Here is an 18,558-nt window from a genome sequence, read left to right as displayed (position 1 = left end):
AACTCTATTTGCATACCATTGTTTTGTGTATATAACTGTTTTGTGTTAAAAAAGGGAAATTTCTGGATTTATTCAAATAATTTTTTGTTGATGTGCACTTGACCTTTTACTCACTTCCCTTCCCACCCCTGCCCAAATAAGTGTAATCAAGAACTTGAAAATCAAAAGCAGTGATTAAGAAGAAGAAAGAATTAATCATAGAGCTATTAATAGCTCCATGATTTAATAAATACAGGCCTAAATAGAACTTCACATGAAAGTAAAAAGAGAATAAAGCTGGGGAGGAACGATGAAGGAATATGATTTAAAGAAAAAGCATAAACATATCCCCATCATCCCCCCCCCCCCCAAAAAAAAAAAAAAAAAAACAGCCCGGCGGGTTCGAACCAGGGTCCTTGCACACGCCAAAACAATGCGCTTACGCAATTCGCCATCGATCTCTTCCATACTACTTCCGGGTTTTTTAAGCTATATAAAATGTTGCAAGTCTGTGCGCCGCTGTTGACCAATCAGAACGCGTCGGCAATTCTACTGCAATTCCAATCATTTTGCGATGGACATTGCCGTGGTTTTTTGTGGTTCCTGACTTTGCTACATCATGAAATTTCATAATTCTTTTTCAGTCGTAAAGAAGAATGTCTACGCTTTATATTGATTATAATATCAATTTGACGCAAGTGTAATTTCGGTGCAAAAATGCGCTCTGTTTATTCACATATATTTCTTGAAAAAAATCATTTTTTCTAAGCTAAATATCGGTCTTCAAAATACATTAAATGTGCATTTTATTTAGCTGATCAGAAATTTCAAAGTTTTATCTATTAAATAAGACCAATTTTGTGAGGAATAAACGATTCTAAGAGCAAAAAACACCGATCGGAAAGTTCGTCTTCACAGCTCATTACGTATGCATAACCACGGACGGCTATGCATACCGCTGAATAAAATAGAGCACTTTCGGACGGGCTGCGGACTGACTGCAAACATTGCCAACCTTTATATTTCACCACACAGGGAGTAGTAACAGAGAACAAGGGGGCAGTCCATGGTTACGGAGTGACATTCAGAAACAACTTTTTTGCATTCAAACAAGATATCAACCATATTTGAATAGTTATAAATTTTGCAAAGAAATGATACCTGACAGTAGTTGCTGAAACCCACTTTTCAAAATAATAACATTTGTTATTTTGATCCACTGAATTAATGAAATATGAATATTCATAAACATGGTTACGGAGTGACGCAAAATGCATATTTGAGGAGAAAACATATTGCTCAAACTGTGAATTTTGAATTGCTATCATAATTTTGATTTATTGATTGGATTCTATGTTGTTCTAGCTTTAATATGCTGCATTACTTAAAAAAAATTGGTGTTTTATTTCATTAATTATGACTTAAAACGTAAATCCATACCCGGTTATGGAGTGACATCAGAAATATCCACTCACAGGCAACGTAAAATGAACTTATAGTTTAAAATTTTTGTTTGATATGATGTAAAATGATGACCATCATATTATCCAAAAGAAAATTTTACAAAACAAGCAATAGTTTACTGTTAAATTGAAATTAAGTAAAAAACAATATATGTAGTCCCATGTATAGAATTTCTTGTATGGTTTGGATTCTCCTATAAGGAGATGCGTAAAAAAGTTGTGGCTAATTATGTTCCCCTTTTGTATTTATGAAATTCCATATGAGTTTTGATTTTAAAAATTTGATCCAGATTTGAAATAGAGCCAATATAAATTTTTGGAAAATGTCCACTTTTGCTTGGAATTGACCACGGTTATATCATAACCTCGTTCATAGAATGAGTGCCTGGAGAGTAAAAATCTATACACAGGCTTACTCTCCACGGAGCCTGGGCATGCTGGGACGGGATGCCATTGCTCTACACATACCGATGAATTGGGCAACAATAATGTTGCTCCAAAATACTTGTTTTCTTTAGGGTTTTGAGCCCCAAACTTAATGGGCTACAATACTATTTGTAAGCTTTTGGCACTTAAGAGACATGGATATTAAAAGTAGAGGAGCGTTTTGTCGCCATCTTGCCATCTTTGTTATCGTAGCCTAGCTGTAAAGACGGGTATAGAGGGCGATTATATCATGAGCAGTGTTAGTGCCAACTTGGATAAAAAAAATACTTGCTTCGGCCGATAAATATCATGAATCGTAAAATACTTGCATCAGCCGATAAATATCATGAAGTACAATTCATGATTTAAGAACGTTCCACAGTTATGTTTGTGCGCATCATGATCTGCGCATATTTTACACTCTGCGCGCTGACGTCACAATGGATGAACAGGTGATTAATCAGCCGTAGGTATGAGCTGATTTTTCTCCTTATCTGCACTAACTGTATTTCCGATGTGTTATTTTATGAAGCTAATAAACTGGAATTATTCCATGGACCATGTTTTTTAATTCCTCTACAATTTCAAAATACTTTACTCTGTAGTGCTGCAAAGTATGACGAATTATGACCCCTAGTTTGAATAAATGTTAGTGGTTTCTCACATAAATGCAAAGCTTTTGGCGGGATTTGGAATGTTTTAAAAGCACATTTGCTCTAATAAAAGTGCTGACAATTTGAAAACAAGCACATGAATGTTTGCACCTCTTAGGTATACCTTCCTCTACAACTTTGCAAAGTTTGGTGATAATGACATGGGTTTTGAATAAAGTGCAACATTTCTTGTACTCAAGTTTGTTATCAAATTTCTCATTTTTAGGTTGAGTTTTTGTTATCTTTCGTGCAATTTCTGAGAACTGAGAGTGCTATTAGACTTAAAAGAGCAAATAATTAATAGCAGTATCAATAGATTATCCATCTTAAGGATACAATTATTGATTATATTTCAAAATTTGATGAAATTTTCATTGATTTTGACTGTGAGTAAGAGAGCTTTAAACTCGTTGTGATCTCGCGAGGTCTAAAAATGCTTAATTCTTTTGAATGCGCAATTCTTAAGAACATCCATTTTGATGAACTTTGAAGCTCTATTGCAAAAGATCAAGCAGATGGACCCATATAGAATTTTGCATATTTGTAATATTCAGGTACGAAAGTATCTATGTGCAAAGTGATGAAAATGACATGATTTTTCAATGTTGGGGAGCAAGACTACGGAACCATTCGCATTTTAGATGGTATTATCAGACCTTTGCTTGCTTTCGGCGCATTTTGGGCTGTTTAAAGTCAACTTGCAATACTTTGGACACTGATAATTTGAAAACGAGCACATGGACCCCATATTTTTAATATTTTAACGTCTTTAAAATATATTCCTCTACAAATTCGGAGAGTATGATGAAATGATATTGATTTTTAATGTATGGGATCAGATCAAAGGAACCATTTGTATTTTAGACGGTATTAGACTTTGCACGTTGTAGGCGCATTGTAGACCATTTCAAACCAACTCTCAACACATTGGACTCTTATAGTTTAAAAACGAGCACAATGGACCACATATTTTTCATGATTTAAAGTCTTCAGAATATATTCCTCTACAAATCTTGAGAGTGTTAGGAAAATGACATGGATTTTGAATGTTTGGGAGCGAAATATGGAACCATTCACATTTTATACGGTATGATTAGACTTTTCAGTTTTGCATGTTTTTGGCGCACTTTAGGCAATTTTCATGCCAACTCGCAACAGTTTGGACAACGATAGTTAAAAACGAGCACATGGACCCCATATTTTTAAGTTCCCGACACCTTCGATATGCATTCCTCTAGCCGAATTTGATGAAAATGACATGGATTTTGAATAAAGTGCAGCTTACAAAATACTTTTTTTATTTTTGAGTAGATTCACGTCTTTGAAGATTTGTTTTTTCTGAGTTTTTGCACCATTCTTGCCAAAGAGGGCGCTGCTGAGTCCAAATAGATATAGTTTTACCAATTAAAAGACATTCTCTTACTTTGGTATACACTTTGTTATATATCTTAAAAAATTGATGAAGTTTGATGTGGTATCCACTGAGTAAAGATGATTTAAACTCATTTGGTGAATTCATGAGGTTTAAGAGAGGCATAATTCTCTTGATTGCGCAAGATTGCATATCATTTAATATCACGAATTTGAAGTCCCGTAGAAAAAAAATTAGCACATGAACCTATATTATTTATTGTATTTTCATAATGCATAGATACCAAAGCAACTCTCTGCAAAATCTGGTGCAAATGACATGGACTTCATTTTAACTGTGGAATGTCCTTAAACTGTTAAATCGAGAACAAGCTGCGTATCTGAACAAACATGCGCGCGCATGTTTCATATTTTGACCTAGAATCTGGGCATCCTAAACACCTTTTTTTAATCATGAAAATCAATTATATATATAATAAATATTTGATATTCCGAGCTGAAAAGGGATCAATTTAAGCTCTGTATTTCAAGCACTTTGTAGGAAAATTCCCCCACTCGGTTTCGGCACAATAACTTGAAAAATATTTAATGGATTTTAAAAAATTTGGGTGTGTAGGTAGATGACACCAAAGTACAGGCTAAGTTCGAGTTTGGAATCCGCATGTCAAAGGTCACTGCTCATATATGCGAGTTGGTTCAAAGGTCTAAATTTGTTCATTACATGGGTTTCTGCACGATATTAAGTTCAGTCATATTGAATGAATTTCTGATTGCATTAAGCGCGGGCATCTGTGTCCTTTGGACACGTCAAATTTCTAGTTATTATTTGAGTTTTGACCTAGGACCGGGACTTAATGTCATCATATGAAAATAATGACCATCTTCCTGTTTCTCTTCCTAAGCGAAGATGAAAATTGTCGATATTCCATTCTGAAAAAAAGGACAATTTGGTTATTGAATTAATGTCTTATTTATTAATCTAATAAGCCTAATGAGAGCGCAAGATCTGTTAATATTATGGCCTGAAAACTGGACATTTAAAGCACCTTTTTTGTCTCGCCTGCATAGCAGAGCGAGACTATAGGCGCCGCTTTTCCGACGGCGGCGGCGTCAACATCAAATCTTAACCTAAGGTTAAGTTTTTGAGATGACATCATAACTTAGAAAGTATATGGACCTAGTTCATGAAACTTGGGCATAAGGTCAATCAAGTATTAGTGAACATCCTGCTCGAGTTTCAGGTCACGTGACCAAGGTCAAAGGTCATTTAGGGTCAATGAACTTTGGTCAAGTTGGGGGTATTTGTTGTTTACTATCATAACTTTGAAAAATTATGGATCTAGTTCATGAAACTTGGACATAAGGTTAATCAAGTATTAGTGAACATCCTGCCTGAGTTTCAGGTCACATGACCAAGGTCAAAGGTCATTTAGGGTCAATGAACTTTGGCCAAGTTGGGGGTATTTGTTGAATTACCATCATAACTTTGAAAATGTATGGATTTAGTTCATGAAACTTGGACAATAGGTTAATCAAGTACCACTGAATATCCTGTGGGAGTTTCAGGTCACATGACCATGGTCAATGGTCATTTAAGGTCAATGAACTTTGGCCGTGTTGGGGGTATTTGTTGAATTACCATCCTATTTCTGAAAGTTTATGGATCTAGTTCATAAAACTTGGAATTAATCAAGTATCACTGAACATCCCCTGTGAGTTTCAGGTCACAAAACCAAGGTCAAAGGTCAGTTAAGGTCAATAAACTTAGGCCATGTTGGGGTAATTGTTGAATTGCCATCATAACTTTGAAAGTTAATAGATAGAGTGAATGAAATGTGGACATGGGTGTAGTTGACAAGTCTTAAGTCACCGTTCAAATGTCATTTATGGTCAATGAACGTGGTATAATGTCATTATATGAATGGTGTTTTTGTGAATGATTATTTTATAGTAGTTTTCAAAGTTAGCACTGCTGCTATATTAAATCGCGTAATGCAGGCAAGACTGCCAGAGGCGTTCCACTTATTAATATTATGAATAAGAATCATGACTTGATATAATTATTTTCAACAATCAATGCGAGCGCAAATTGCGAGCCATAATTTTTGATAAACTGTCATGAAATGGGGATTTCAAATAGTTTTGAGATATACATAACTCACCAATCAAACTGCGAGCGTGCAGCGCTAGCTGATACGCTTTGACAATCTGACCTGAATAGGAATAATTTGATAACTTTTCGGAATGTAGGAAAATAATAGGTACCTGACAAATCAAATTTTGCGAGCGAGCAGGAAATGTTGTTGTTCAGACCATAGAACAAAAAAATTACATACTGTTGCACTTTTTAAAAATCAATTCGTAAATTAAACAAAATAATGAAAGTTTGATTTCCGAGCTGAAATATGTTTTGTATATTGACTTCCAAATTTGATATTTTAAGCTCCATATTGAGCAAGATGTGTATATCACCTAAAAGGCAACGCGAGCGCAATGCGCGAGCGAACTTTTTTTATAGTGACATGAAAGATTTGTTTATTCGCTCGTCCTAGACATTTTATATAGTGACATGAAAGATTTTTTATTCGCCTGTCCTAGACGGGACGTATTATGGTATCACATTGGTGACCGTCCGTCCGTTAAGTTTTCCTTGTAAACGCGATAACTTTAGTTTGACTTAACCGAGGCTCATATAATTTTGTGTGTATAATACTAGCATGTAACCCAGGAATCGTATTGATTTTCAGGTCAAAAGGTCAAGGTCACAGTGACATATTTTCATCTTACCCTTCTGAAGTCCTTGTAAACGCCATATCTTTAGGTCAACAAAACCTTGTCTCATATAATTTGGTGTGTATGATACTATCATAGATATCAGCAATTCTATTGATTTTGAGGTCAGAAGGTCAAGGTGAAGTCGCCACCTTCCACTTGTCTTGCTTGACCAACAACTCCATTTTCCGCGTTACAGGCGGGCGTATTATATGCTTGGTTTAGCGACACTCTTGTTAAAAATTATTTTCCAAGTCTTCCCCTCATGTTATTTTATTCACTCGTCTTTCTCTTATGTTTTCCCTTCTTTTTTTCTCCTCTCTTTTCCCTTCTTTTTTTTTCCCCCCCCTTTTTCCTTTTTTTTCTTTGCTCCACCAATAGGGGGGAAGGGGGGGCGGACGCCTTGAGCCCCATTTGATCCGCCTATGGGCATTTTCACGGTAACTGACGTTACACGGCAAAATTTTTCACAACTTTCATTGTGTGTATCTCTAAAACAACAAATGATGGGAGTTTGCTTTTTATAGAGTCAATAAAGTGAACCTCGCTGTATACTCTGATACTAAGTTTTTCTATGTAACCACATTTTTTACGCATGAGCAAGCAAAAATGTGTCGGTAACTGACATTACGCAAAAAGGACACGCAATTTCAGGGTGTTCAGTAAAATTGAAATATCTCATGTCCCTGAGTAGATAGAGTAATAGTTTGAATATGTAAATATTCCTCCATTACTAGGTTAAGATGTGTGAAAATATTAAATAATTTGTTTTTGTCTTTTGGGGGCTATGATAATTTTTCCACGACCATGCTGGTAACTGACGTTACACTTAATTTGCCATAGGGATAACACATGGAAGTCAAATGTGTAAAATCATTGCATTGTATCTTCTGTGCAGGGCGTCAAATGAAAGTGAGCTTGATGTGGAAGTATACTTGAGTTTCTAGGAACATTTCAATGAAAAAACTTTTTCTTTTTCTTAATTCCTTTTCTTTGATTTGAACATTTTTAATATTACTTGTCGGTAAACTGACATTACACATTAACATTTACCAGTGCTATATGATTTTCAAAGGCATAATTTTCTTGATACATATATGTAAAGGCTTTTTTAAATCATAAAAGTTTCATAATACTTCACATTTTCAATTATCAAAAGATAAGAAATGTATGTTTTACTTACTCGGGGGGGGGGGGGGGGTCATAGCAGTTACATGTATTCCTATAGTAATTTAATATTGCATTGACTGTACACATGGATTTTTCTGACTATACACCCATTTACATATATTCATCAGTTTTATATTGACTTTTTAAACCTTTTTTCCTCTCCAACCTCCCCCTCCCCTCAAAAAAGGCAAAATGAATAAGGGTCTCCTCCCCTAGGCTACCCCTCCCCCAAACCTCACGCAGCCATGCAGTTTTATTGATATCTATTCTGGTCAGTGCAATGCTTGTTCATATCTGTTGGATTTCAATTTTCTTCATAATTTGTTTAATCATTCTCTTTGCTAATTTCTTTTTTAAGCTGTCAACAAAAATAAACCCCAGCTTCTAAACTGAAACTGAACTATTTGTAAATTAGAAAAAAGACACAGTTTTAGTAGATCCATGCAACATTAATCAGATCTGTCAAATTTCACTTTTCATATATACTTGTAAACCAAAAACAAAAATTGTATCACAAATGTACACTACTAACAGTATAAAAACCAGGAATTTACTTAAAGCCTGGCAATGCTCAAAAGAATCCTAGGAACTAAAAAAAGGGGCCCTGGAAATCCCCATTCATTGCAAGCTTATCAAATGTTGCAGATTTAGGCAATAGGTTGGGAAAAGTACCCCCTCCCCACAAAAAAAAAATTGTCTGATACAAACAATTAGGTACTTGGTAAGTACATGTACATATGCAAAACAATTTCATTGTCATTTTTTTGCACGATGGGAATGCAACTTCCTTCATAATTTTATATAGTATTCCTTGTGAACTATATCTTTTAAAAGTCAATAGCAAGCTCCTTCTGATGTGATTTAACTATTAAAGTGAAAGACTTAAAGGACGAGTCCTTCCAACAAAAAGCATAACACTGAAAATTTCACAAAATCGGATGTAAAATAAGAAAGTTATGACATTTTAAAGTTGTGCTTAATTTCACAAAACAGTTACATGCACATCCTGATGAGTATGCAAATGAGGAGACTGATGACGTCATCCACTCACTATTTCTTTTTTATTTTATTGTATGAAATAGGGAATATCCTATTTTTCTCCGCATTGTCAAGTGAAGCAACGATTAAATCCTCCCTGAATATGTGGAATGAGCATTGTTAAATACTATATGATTCAGTCAAGTTGGTCCTTATTGTCAAATCTATAAAAAATGAAATATTGTATAATTCAAACAATAAAAAAGAAAAGAATCATCGACTGTCTTATTTCAGTTGTGCATACCACTGTTTTGTGAAAAATAAGCAAAACTTTAAAATGTCATAACTTTCTTATTTTGCATCCAATTTTGATGAAATTTTCAGCGTTTTGCTAGTTTGATTTTTCTCTATTTATTCAAATCAACATTTTTGTGGAGTGGACTTGACCTTTAAATAAGTATACAATATTTCTTCACCATAAAATTGCATTTGCATTTCACTATTGATAACCAACGTTTCATCATGGTAACTGACATTACATCTCGGTAACTGACATTACATTTTCCACTTGGTTATCTGACGTTACACATATTTAATGGTACCCTATGGCTTGATTGTTAAGTGATTATCTTTAATTTTGGTGTAGAAGGGAGGGGTGTTACCTAAGGAGGAAATCTACCAAGTTTCATGTAATATATCCTCTTTTCTGGAAAATGAGAAAAAAAGTTCATGTTTTTGGTAACTGACGTTACATACCATATCACATACTTCATCAATATTTTTTTATAAGATAAATGAATTACTGGTGTTTCTTTCTATGGGACTTTATAAAGTGTTATAATAGCAAGCTAAATCACAGGGAAAAACATGATCAAACCTGTTCTTTAAAAATCTGTCAAAACAAAATATGTATCAATATACCATTTTCAACACTAATTTGTATCCATACTTTGGCGGCCATTTTGAAATAAAAATGGCTGTCAGAGTTGGAAAAAAAATTGTCCCAGAAATTGTCTTCAGGTCTTGCATTATTAAAAAACATAAAGCATTTGACATGAATATCGATTTGATTTTCTTGCCTCTGTCCATCTGTGGTGAAAATGCCCCTATGTATGATGGTATCACGCTCGGTGTCTGTCCATCCGTTAACTTTTCCTTGTAAACACGATAACTTCAGTTTGACTTAACCTAGGCTTATATAATTTGGTTTGTATGATACTAGCATGGATCCCAGGAAGCCTATTGATTTTGAGGTCAGAGGGTCAAAGGTGAAATCGCCACCTTCCACTTTTCTTGCTAGGCCAATAACTCCATTTTCCGCGTTACAGGCGGGCGTATTATGTGCTTGCCTTAGCAGCACTCTTGTTTTATTATGAATTTGAGGATCATTTTTTTTTATTCACCAGAGCGCTCAAAAACTTAGTTTTGAGCATATTTTGTGTGGGCACTGTATTGTTGGAAAGTAAAGTTGGTCTGAATTGTCACCCATCAATCTCTCTTTTTAATTTATAAAAAATAGTTAAGATAATTCAATTTACTTTAAAGCCAAGTTGTATGATAATTAGCTGTAGAAATAGAAACTGACAATGCAAAATAAATCAAGAATTTCTATTCCCGAGAACAAGAGAAAATTATAAGCCAAAACATTGCCAATCATATTTCACCACACAGGGAGCCCCAACAGAGGACAAGGACTAACCATAATCTTGTACATTGAATTAGTTGTCTACACTTGAGTCCTAGTCCTCTATGTTGAATACCTTTTCTAACCTACTACTAATACAATATAATGAGTCCACCACATATCGACCATCTCTTTTGAAACCTAGCACCTTGGGTGCAATAAGATAATTGTGTCGGTACACGTGAGGAATAAGCAGCGCGCAGTGTCCATAGTAATGATAAGAATCAATTTTATGAGAAAACAGAGATATTGGAAAAAGAGGTTGGAAATTCATATCTATCAAAATTACATTGACCACACCCGAATCCCACTGCAAAACAGCTGTTTATACCAAGAAAATCTGATTGAAAACTGTTCAAGAACAAATGTCCAATGTTGTCAGTTGTCGACTCGTGCTGGAGCTCGCGGTGGAAGTAGCGAGACAATCAACCAGCATGATGGCATCATAGAACTGATTTGGAAGAGTCAAATATTTTGCCAGCTTGACAAGAATTGGCCGTAAACTTAGTGTATGGCGGGTGGTCGGTCCTAAAAAAGGGGTGCAAAATATCAAATTTGAAAGCATTGCATTTGTTGGTTTGCCGACATCGACGCGGATAGAATCTGAGTCATCTATCTAAGGAGTGAAGGAAACGAGGCAAAACTGTTGAACATTTTTGCTGATACCATGCTTTAGAAATTAGGCGGTCGATAAGGGGGTAGGTCCAACCATACTATTACAGGATCTCTCTGCTGATCTCCAAAGTTTACAAATTTTATATTTTGGCAAAAAGAAGCTGCTGAAAACTGCTTATCTAATAAAAGAGAGCCAATGGAGTAAATTAGAAAGTCAAAAAGGGGCCTAAGCTTTCGATCCTAGCAGAATCTTCGTCGGAGGCAAATGACCTCCGACGATTTTGCCTCCGACGAAGATTCTGCTAGGATCGAAAGCTTAGGCCCCTTTTTGACTTTCTAATTTTATATTTTAACAAAAATCCTCCAAATTGCTAATAAGATTACAGATCAGAGTTAGAACTTAAAATGTAACATGCACAATTAGCTCATTCCTGCATGTTTTCATAATTGTGCAATTTCAATGAAATTTAGTTGTTCTTTGCTTTTAAACTACCTAGAAATATGAGGTTGATTGTCATATTCAAGTTAAGTTGTTATTTGATTTAATCAACTTGACATAATTTACCTGAATGCCTATCACTTCTTCATAAATGTGTGGTAAGGTCCCCAAAGTCTGCGCAGTCCCACTTGCCTGCACACACACGTATTCTAGTTAAAGAAGATACGCAACAAACACAAACTTTACACATGCAATACAGAAAAGAAAACATGATTCAAAATGGTGGAAAAATAATGAATTTGGGGCATTTCATGTGACGGCCTCAAAATGCAGCCTTTTTCATCAAAATCCCTGAATCGTGTGCAAAGTGAATGGGTGCGCAGACATGGGGCACCATCTCTTTGTTCCATCCAAAAATGACTGGCTGAGGGTTTTTTCCAAGAAATTCATATATTTCAAACTTTTATGAGATTTTTGGCACCCTTATAAGAATATTAGGGAACATTATCAACTGATTTTTTTTTTTTGAAATAAGGAGAAATTCATGTTCAATCTTAAAAGTTAAATTGTTAGGTGCGCAACTAGGCATTTAAGTGCGACTCTAAGTCATACTTAAATCTTTGTGAAACACCCCCGGTCTATTCAATTTCTGCATCCTGCTATGTAAGGCATGCTTACATGATACCTTGCTTTGAATCTGCCTATCATACTGAAAGAAATAAAAGGTCATTTGACCAAAACTGCCCAAGAGGTAACACTGAACTGGTCTATACTAACACTATAAACAGCAGTCTTTTAAAATATTCAAAAGAGAAATTAGATATATATTGATTACAATAATTTTGTTTTGTTTTGTTTTTTTGCTTATAATAAAACATCATAAGTGTTGTTTTGGTATAGGTTGACATTTTCTAACTACGGCGTGTATAGAACTTCACATATGTATTATAACCCAAACAGTTCAGCCTTTTGGACTTATTGAAAGTTATTGGTGTGTATGAACATTAGACTTTTGTGATTTTACAGATTAAAATTAAAGTATATGATTTTTTTTACTATTTATGTTTGCAGGTTCATCTCTATCTCTCTTGTTTTCATCAACAAATATCTTTTGAGCAGTAAATCCCTTAAGGTTAGTATACAGTGTGTATCAATACAAACTACATTTTTGGATCGTGTTTCAACATCATGTGGAGGAGAAAGTAATCTGACAGAGTAGACTTTAGAATATCTATTAGTATTTAAAAAGTCTCCTTCATAATTCATAAACATGACTATGAAATCTTTCAAAAACATGTTTAAAACGTTTTTGTCTCTCCTGCATAGCAGAGCGAGACTAAAGGCTCCGCTTTTCCGACGGCGTCGGCGTCGACATCAAATCATATAGGGTCACTAAACTTATACCATGTTGGGGGAATCAATATCGAAATCTTAACCTAAGGTTAAGTTTGTGAAATGTCATCATAACTTAGAAAGTATATGGACCTAGTTCATGAAACTTACACATAAGGGTAGTGAAGTATTACTGAACATCCTGCCAGAGTTTCAGGTCACATGACCAAGGTCAAATGTCATTTAGGGTCACTGAACTTTGGGCATGTTAAGGGTATTTGTTCAATTTCCATCAAAACTTTGAAAGTTGAATATCTAGTTCATGAAACTTATACATTAGAGTTATCAAGTATCATTGAACATCCTGCTTGAGATTCAGGTCACATGACCAAGGTCAAAGTTCATTTTAAGGGTAATTTTTTTTAAATAGTAGAGCGGATTAGCTCCAAAAATCACAACAATTGTGCAAATTTTGACTAAAGCATAAAACTTTCACAAGTATTAGTATATGCCATAAGATTTATTTTAAAGATGGGAGGTAAATTTATAAATGCCATTTTCGGCCGTTGCCATGGCAACGGATTAATTTCTCCAAAACAACATACATTCCCATATAAATGGTAAATAAACATGATATAGATGACCAAAATGATAATTTTCAGGCTCCCAATTGAATACATATGAAATTTAGAAATATTCAAGATCATCAAGATAGTTCCAATCGGTCCGTTGCCATGGCAACGGCTTGTTTTTCCCCAGAAAAATAAACATTTTGATTAAAAAAAGTTGTAGAATATGATATATCTTTAATTTCCCCTAATTTTACAGTGCTTAACAAAGATATTTTGGTTGCTAAATGTGTAAATTACATCTCAAGCCATTGCCATGGCAACCAAATAACATCTAATTTACAAAAAATAACATGGTTGTCAAGACAATGGATAGGTAGAAAATACAATTGGAATTGACTTAATCTGTATGCTTAAGTTTTGACCCCCTCATTTGAACAAAAAATACAAAATTGTTCTGCAGGAGTTCTTTATAAAGATAAAATATTATGTTGCTTAGGAAATGCTTGAATTGAATTTAAAAAGGAACAATTTTACAAAGGGCCCGTTGCCATGGCAACAGCTTATTTCCCTCTAGAAAGGTAAAAATATTGATAAAAATGTAGAATACATGTACGGTATGATCATCATTCCATTTTCCCTAATTTCAAGGTACTAATCGAGATATGTTTGTGACTAAATTTATAAATATAACATCTTAAGCCATTGCCATGGCAACCAAATAACATCTTTTTTTTTTTTTAAGTGGATGATAAGGTTAAAAACAGGTGAAAGATACAATGAATATTAACTTAATGTGCATTCGTAAGGTCTGACCTACTCAACTAATTTAGGGGAAAATAATACAGTCAGTGTTCTGCATGAACTAATTAAAATAATAAACATTGATGTTGCCTTGGTAATACTTGAATTCAACGATAAATATCAATGTTCCAAATGGCCTGTTGCCATAGCAACGGATCATTTACCCAAGAACAGTAGCAGTTTTGATTTTTTTTAAAGGACTATAATCTGATTTTTCTTTCATTTCCCTTAACTTTAGGGTAAGAATAGATATGTTTGCTGTTAACATGCAAATAACATATAAATCCATTGTCATGGCAACCAAGTAACATCTAATTTGAAAAAAAATATAACATGGTTGACATGATAATGTACAGGTGGAAAATGCAATTTATAACAATTAACTCAAGGTTTGACCCAGTCATTTAATTTTGAACAAAGATTACAATGTTTCGCATTAGTTCATTAGAATGATGAAATTTGAGGTTGCCTTGGTAATGCTTGAAGTTAATGATAAATATCAATGTTGCAAATGGGCCGTTGCCATGGCAACGACTCTTTTTTCCCAAGAAAAGCACCAAATTTGATCGAAAAACAGTTTAAAATCTGTATTTTGTCATAAATTTCCCCTAATTTTAGGATGCAAAGCATAGATATGTTTGCTGTTGATGTACAAATAACTTCAGCCATTGCCATGACAACCAAATAACATCTAATTTCAGTGGCTTAATTTGGTTTCTATGTTTTAAGGGTGAAGTAGTACATTGGGACTAGTTACAAGGACAGCCAGTGGTCTGACGTGTCCAAAACCCTAAGACGGCTTCCAAAAATGGAGTGTGAAATGGCTGTTGATATATAAATGGACATATATGATATAGGTCATTTCCTATCAATCTGAGATATATGATTTTGGTGTCTAGACCATGGTTTCAATGGTCAAATAATACACTATCACAAGTTGAATAGACAGTCAGTTGTCCATTATATAAAAAAATCCAAGATGGCTTCCAAAAATGGAGTCTAAAATTGCTGTTGCTGCATTAAAAAAGTAGTTTGTTTGATATCCTGGAATATGTTTATGTCATGGTTAAATGGGTCAAATAATACATAAGGACAAGTAACAAGGACAGTCAGTGGTCAAGTTTGTCCAAAAATCCAAGGTGGCTTCCAAAAATGGAATAGCTCCTGTTACTAACAAATGGACATATTTCGTGTAATATATGTCAGTAAATACATCATGTACATTTGAACAAGTTACAAGGACAGTCCGTAATCCAGTGTGTCTAAACATCCAAGACGGCTTCCGACAATTGGAGTCTAATCGGAGTCTGTTACTTAAAAATTGACATAGTTCATTTAAAATCCACCAAGAAAAAAATATTTTGGTGTTCACACTTTGGTTTCAAGGTTTTAAAAATATGTTTAGACTGGTTACAATGATATCTAGTACAAGTCCATTTTTTCCTAAAAATCCAAGAGGATTTTCAAAATGGCATCTAAAATGACTTATACATGTATCACTCAGAAATTATCTGAGTTCATATAATACAACATCAACATGTGATAAACATTTTTGGTGTCTACACTGTGGTATGAAGGGTCCACTATTACATTAGGACAAGTAACAAGGATGGTTAGTTATCAATTTTGTCAAAAATCCAAGGTAGATTCTAAAATTACATCAATGGGTGCTGTTGCCAACTCTTACCTGCTTGCATTTTGAATGTAGGCACCAACATTATTTCTCACAAGTGGATATTACATCCACTTCAAAGTAACAGTTGTCATTTTAGAACCCATTTATGGAAGCCAACAGAGATGTACGTGTATGTTTGGCACCCTAAACTTAGTAGAATTGAATGAAAAATAAGATTCTACAAGGTATTTTTTATCAAAGATGGTATTTTAGGGGGAATAAAATGACCCGTTGCCATGGGAACAGAACACACATTTGTAAACATTGATATCAATAAATTCAAGCATTACCAAGGCAACATCAGTTTTTATCATGCTAATGAACTCATGCGGAACACTTACTGTATTTTTTGTTCAAAACTTAATGACTGGTCAAAGTCAAACCTTATGTAGATTAAGTAAATCTTTACTTTACATTCCACCTGTCCATTATCATTACAACTGTGTTAGTTTGTTTTAAAAATTATATATTAATTGGTTGCCATGGCAATGGCTGAAGATGTTATTTATTTATTAACAGCAAGCATATATATGCTCCCTAAAATTGGGGCAAATGAAATAAAAATCAGATTTTACAATTTTTTTGTTTATCAAACATGATACTTTTCTGGGGGGAATGAGGTACGTCAAATTTCTTGTTTATATTTCCTTGAAATCAGGGGCGGTGATCCTGTGGGGGAGGGCTGCCCCCACTTTTTGAAGCACTGTAAAAGTGTCCTTTTTTACGCAAGAGAAATGCTCCCTCATGAACGTGTACTGTGCCTTCACCTGAGGAGGACCTGTTTTGTTACCAAGTGCCATTCCTCATATCAGTGCCAATCTTTACAAAAAAATGCCGCTCGAAAACATGTTCTGTGCCCCTTTCACTGGAGAAGGACCTGTTTTATATGTTAGCAAGTGCCCCGTTGCCTTCTTGTAAGTGCCCTTTCTCAAATCAGATTCACTTTTTACCATCTCATGAACATGTTCTGTGCCCCTTTCATACCTGAAAAGGACCGGTTTTATGTGTTAATGAGTGCCATTTTGCCTTCTTATAGGTGCCTGTTCTTCATGTCAGATAACTTTGTCCGATGAGCGACAGTTTCTTTATTTGGCGTTTTGCTTCCTTCTGAAAGTTCATCCTTTAATCCCTTTCTAAATAAGATTTGCCCCTTTTGCTACTTCTTTTTCTTTTGATCATGAAATTCATCCCTCTTAAACTTGTATTAGATGCCCTTATTTACTTTTGATAAATGCCCCTTTTCTTTCTAGTTCAGTCTGTTAATATTCTGTTGGTGTCCCTTTTCCTTTGGAACAAGTGTTCCTATTATGATTCTGGAAAAACACATTTTAAATTGATGAATTTCACATAATTATCTCGAGGAATAAGAGGCTGCTGCTTTTTGAAACTCAACACTGCTCAGAGGAAAACATCATAACCATCATTTTGTTCAGTATGCGCAACTGAAATGTTCCATGCTTGTCACATGCAGGACTTCAATCAGAAATGCATCAAGTAATCAGATGAGACAGTCATTCTTTTCATTTCCCTTTTGATAAAAGCTTAAAGTATCATCTCTTTCATTATACTAGTTTGTTCGTAATGAATGTCTATTATGTTTTGTCCTGAGTTTTTATGCTTAAATGAAGTGGCTTGAATTTGAAGTAATCTATTGAAACTACTGATATTGTGGATAGTGCACTGCCTTTTCAAAAGAAAAGGTGCCCTTTTTTCCCTGTCCTCCCCCCCCCCCCCATTTTCAACTTCGCTCTGCCACCTCTGCTTAAATTGTTTTGATTTAGTTAGTAACTGCTGAAAAAGTAAAGAATATTCACCTTTTTCTTCTTCTTCCGTTGAGTACAGTCCTCTTTACAGAGTATAGTCGTACTTGGCTGAGGCCGCAATCACAAAAACACATGACATTTGGTGCAGTTGAACAAAACTTAACTATAGTGCAAGTAAAAAGATGCATCTCAACTGGAGAGCTAACGGAGGGTGAGTGGTTCCAGGTGGCTCCTGAAAGACTCAGTTAAAGGAGCCAAAACCACTGTTGTAGGCAGGACATTCCACAAGCAGATGGTACTTGGGAAAAAGCTGTGTTGGTAGGAGAGGATTCTACAATGCTGTTGTTTGAATTGTAGGCAATGTCCTCTGGTTGGTTCAGACGAGGCATACAGGAAAGGTGGTGCAGCTGGGATGGCGATTAGACCATTGGCGATTCTGTACATCATGATGACTTTTTTGTGAGCTCGTCGTTCATGAAGAGACTGCCACCGTAGTTCTTTTATCATCTGAGTGACACTGCTCTGTCGGTCATAATCTCCTTTTACAAATCTCGCTGCACGCCGCTGAACCATTTCAGTCTTAGAGATAAGCTCTTTGGTATGAGGGTCCCAAACTGAAGAAGAGTACTCAACAATTGGACAAACGTAGGTCTAATACGCTCTCTCCTTTATGCTAGCTGGGCATTTTCTCAAGTTGCGTCAAAGGAAGCCAAGAGTGCTGTTACTCTTTTTACAGATGGCGTTAATATGGGGTTTCCAGCTGAGGTTTCGTTGAAGTATAACTCCAAGATACTTCGCTTCATCAAGAGTGCGGAGAGCAGTTCCATGGATGGAGTAAGGAGATGCTCCAATGATGAGATTTCTT

Source organism: Lytechinus pictus, chromosome 3 (assembly GCF_037042905.1).
Source record: "Lytechinus pictus isolate F3 Inbred chromosome 3, Lp3.0, whole genome shotgun sequence".
NCBI lineage: Eukaryota > Metazoa > Echinodermata > Echinoidea > Temnopleuroida > Toxopneustidae > Lytechinus > Lytechinus pictus.
This window is presented reverse-complemented; position numbering follows the sequence as displayed.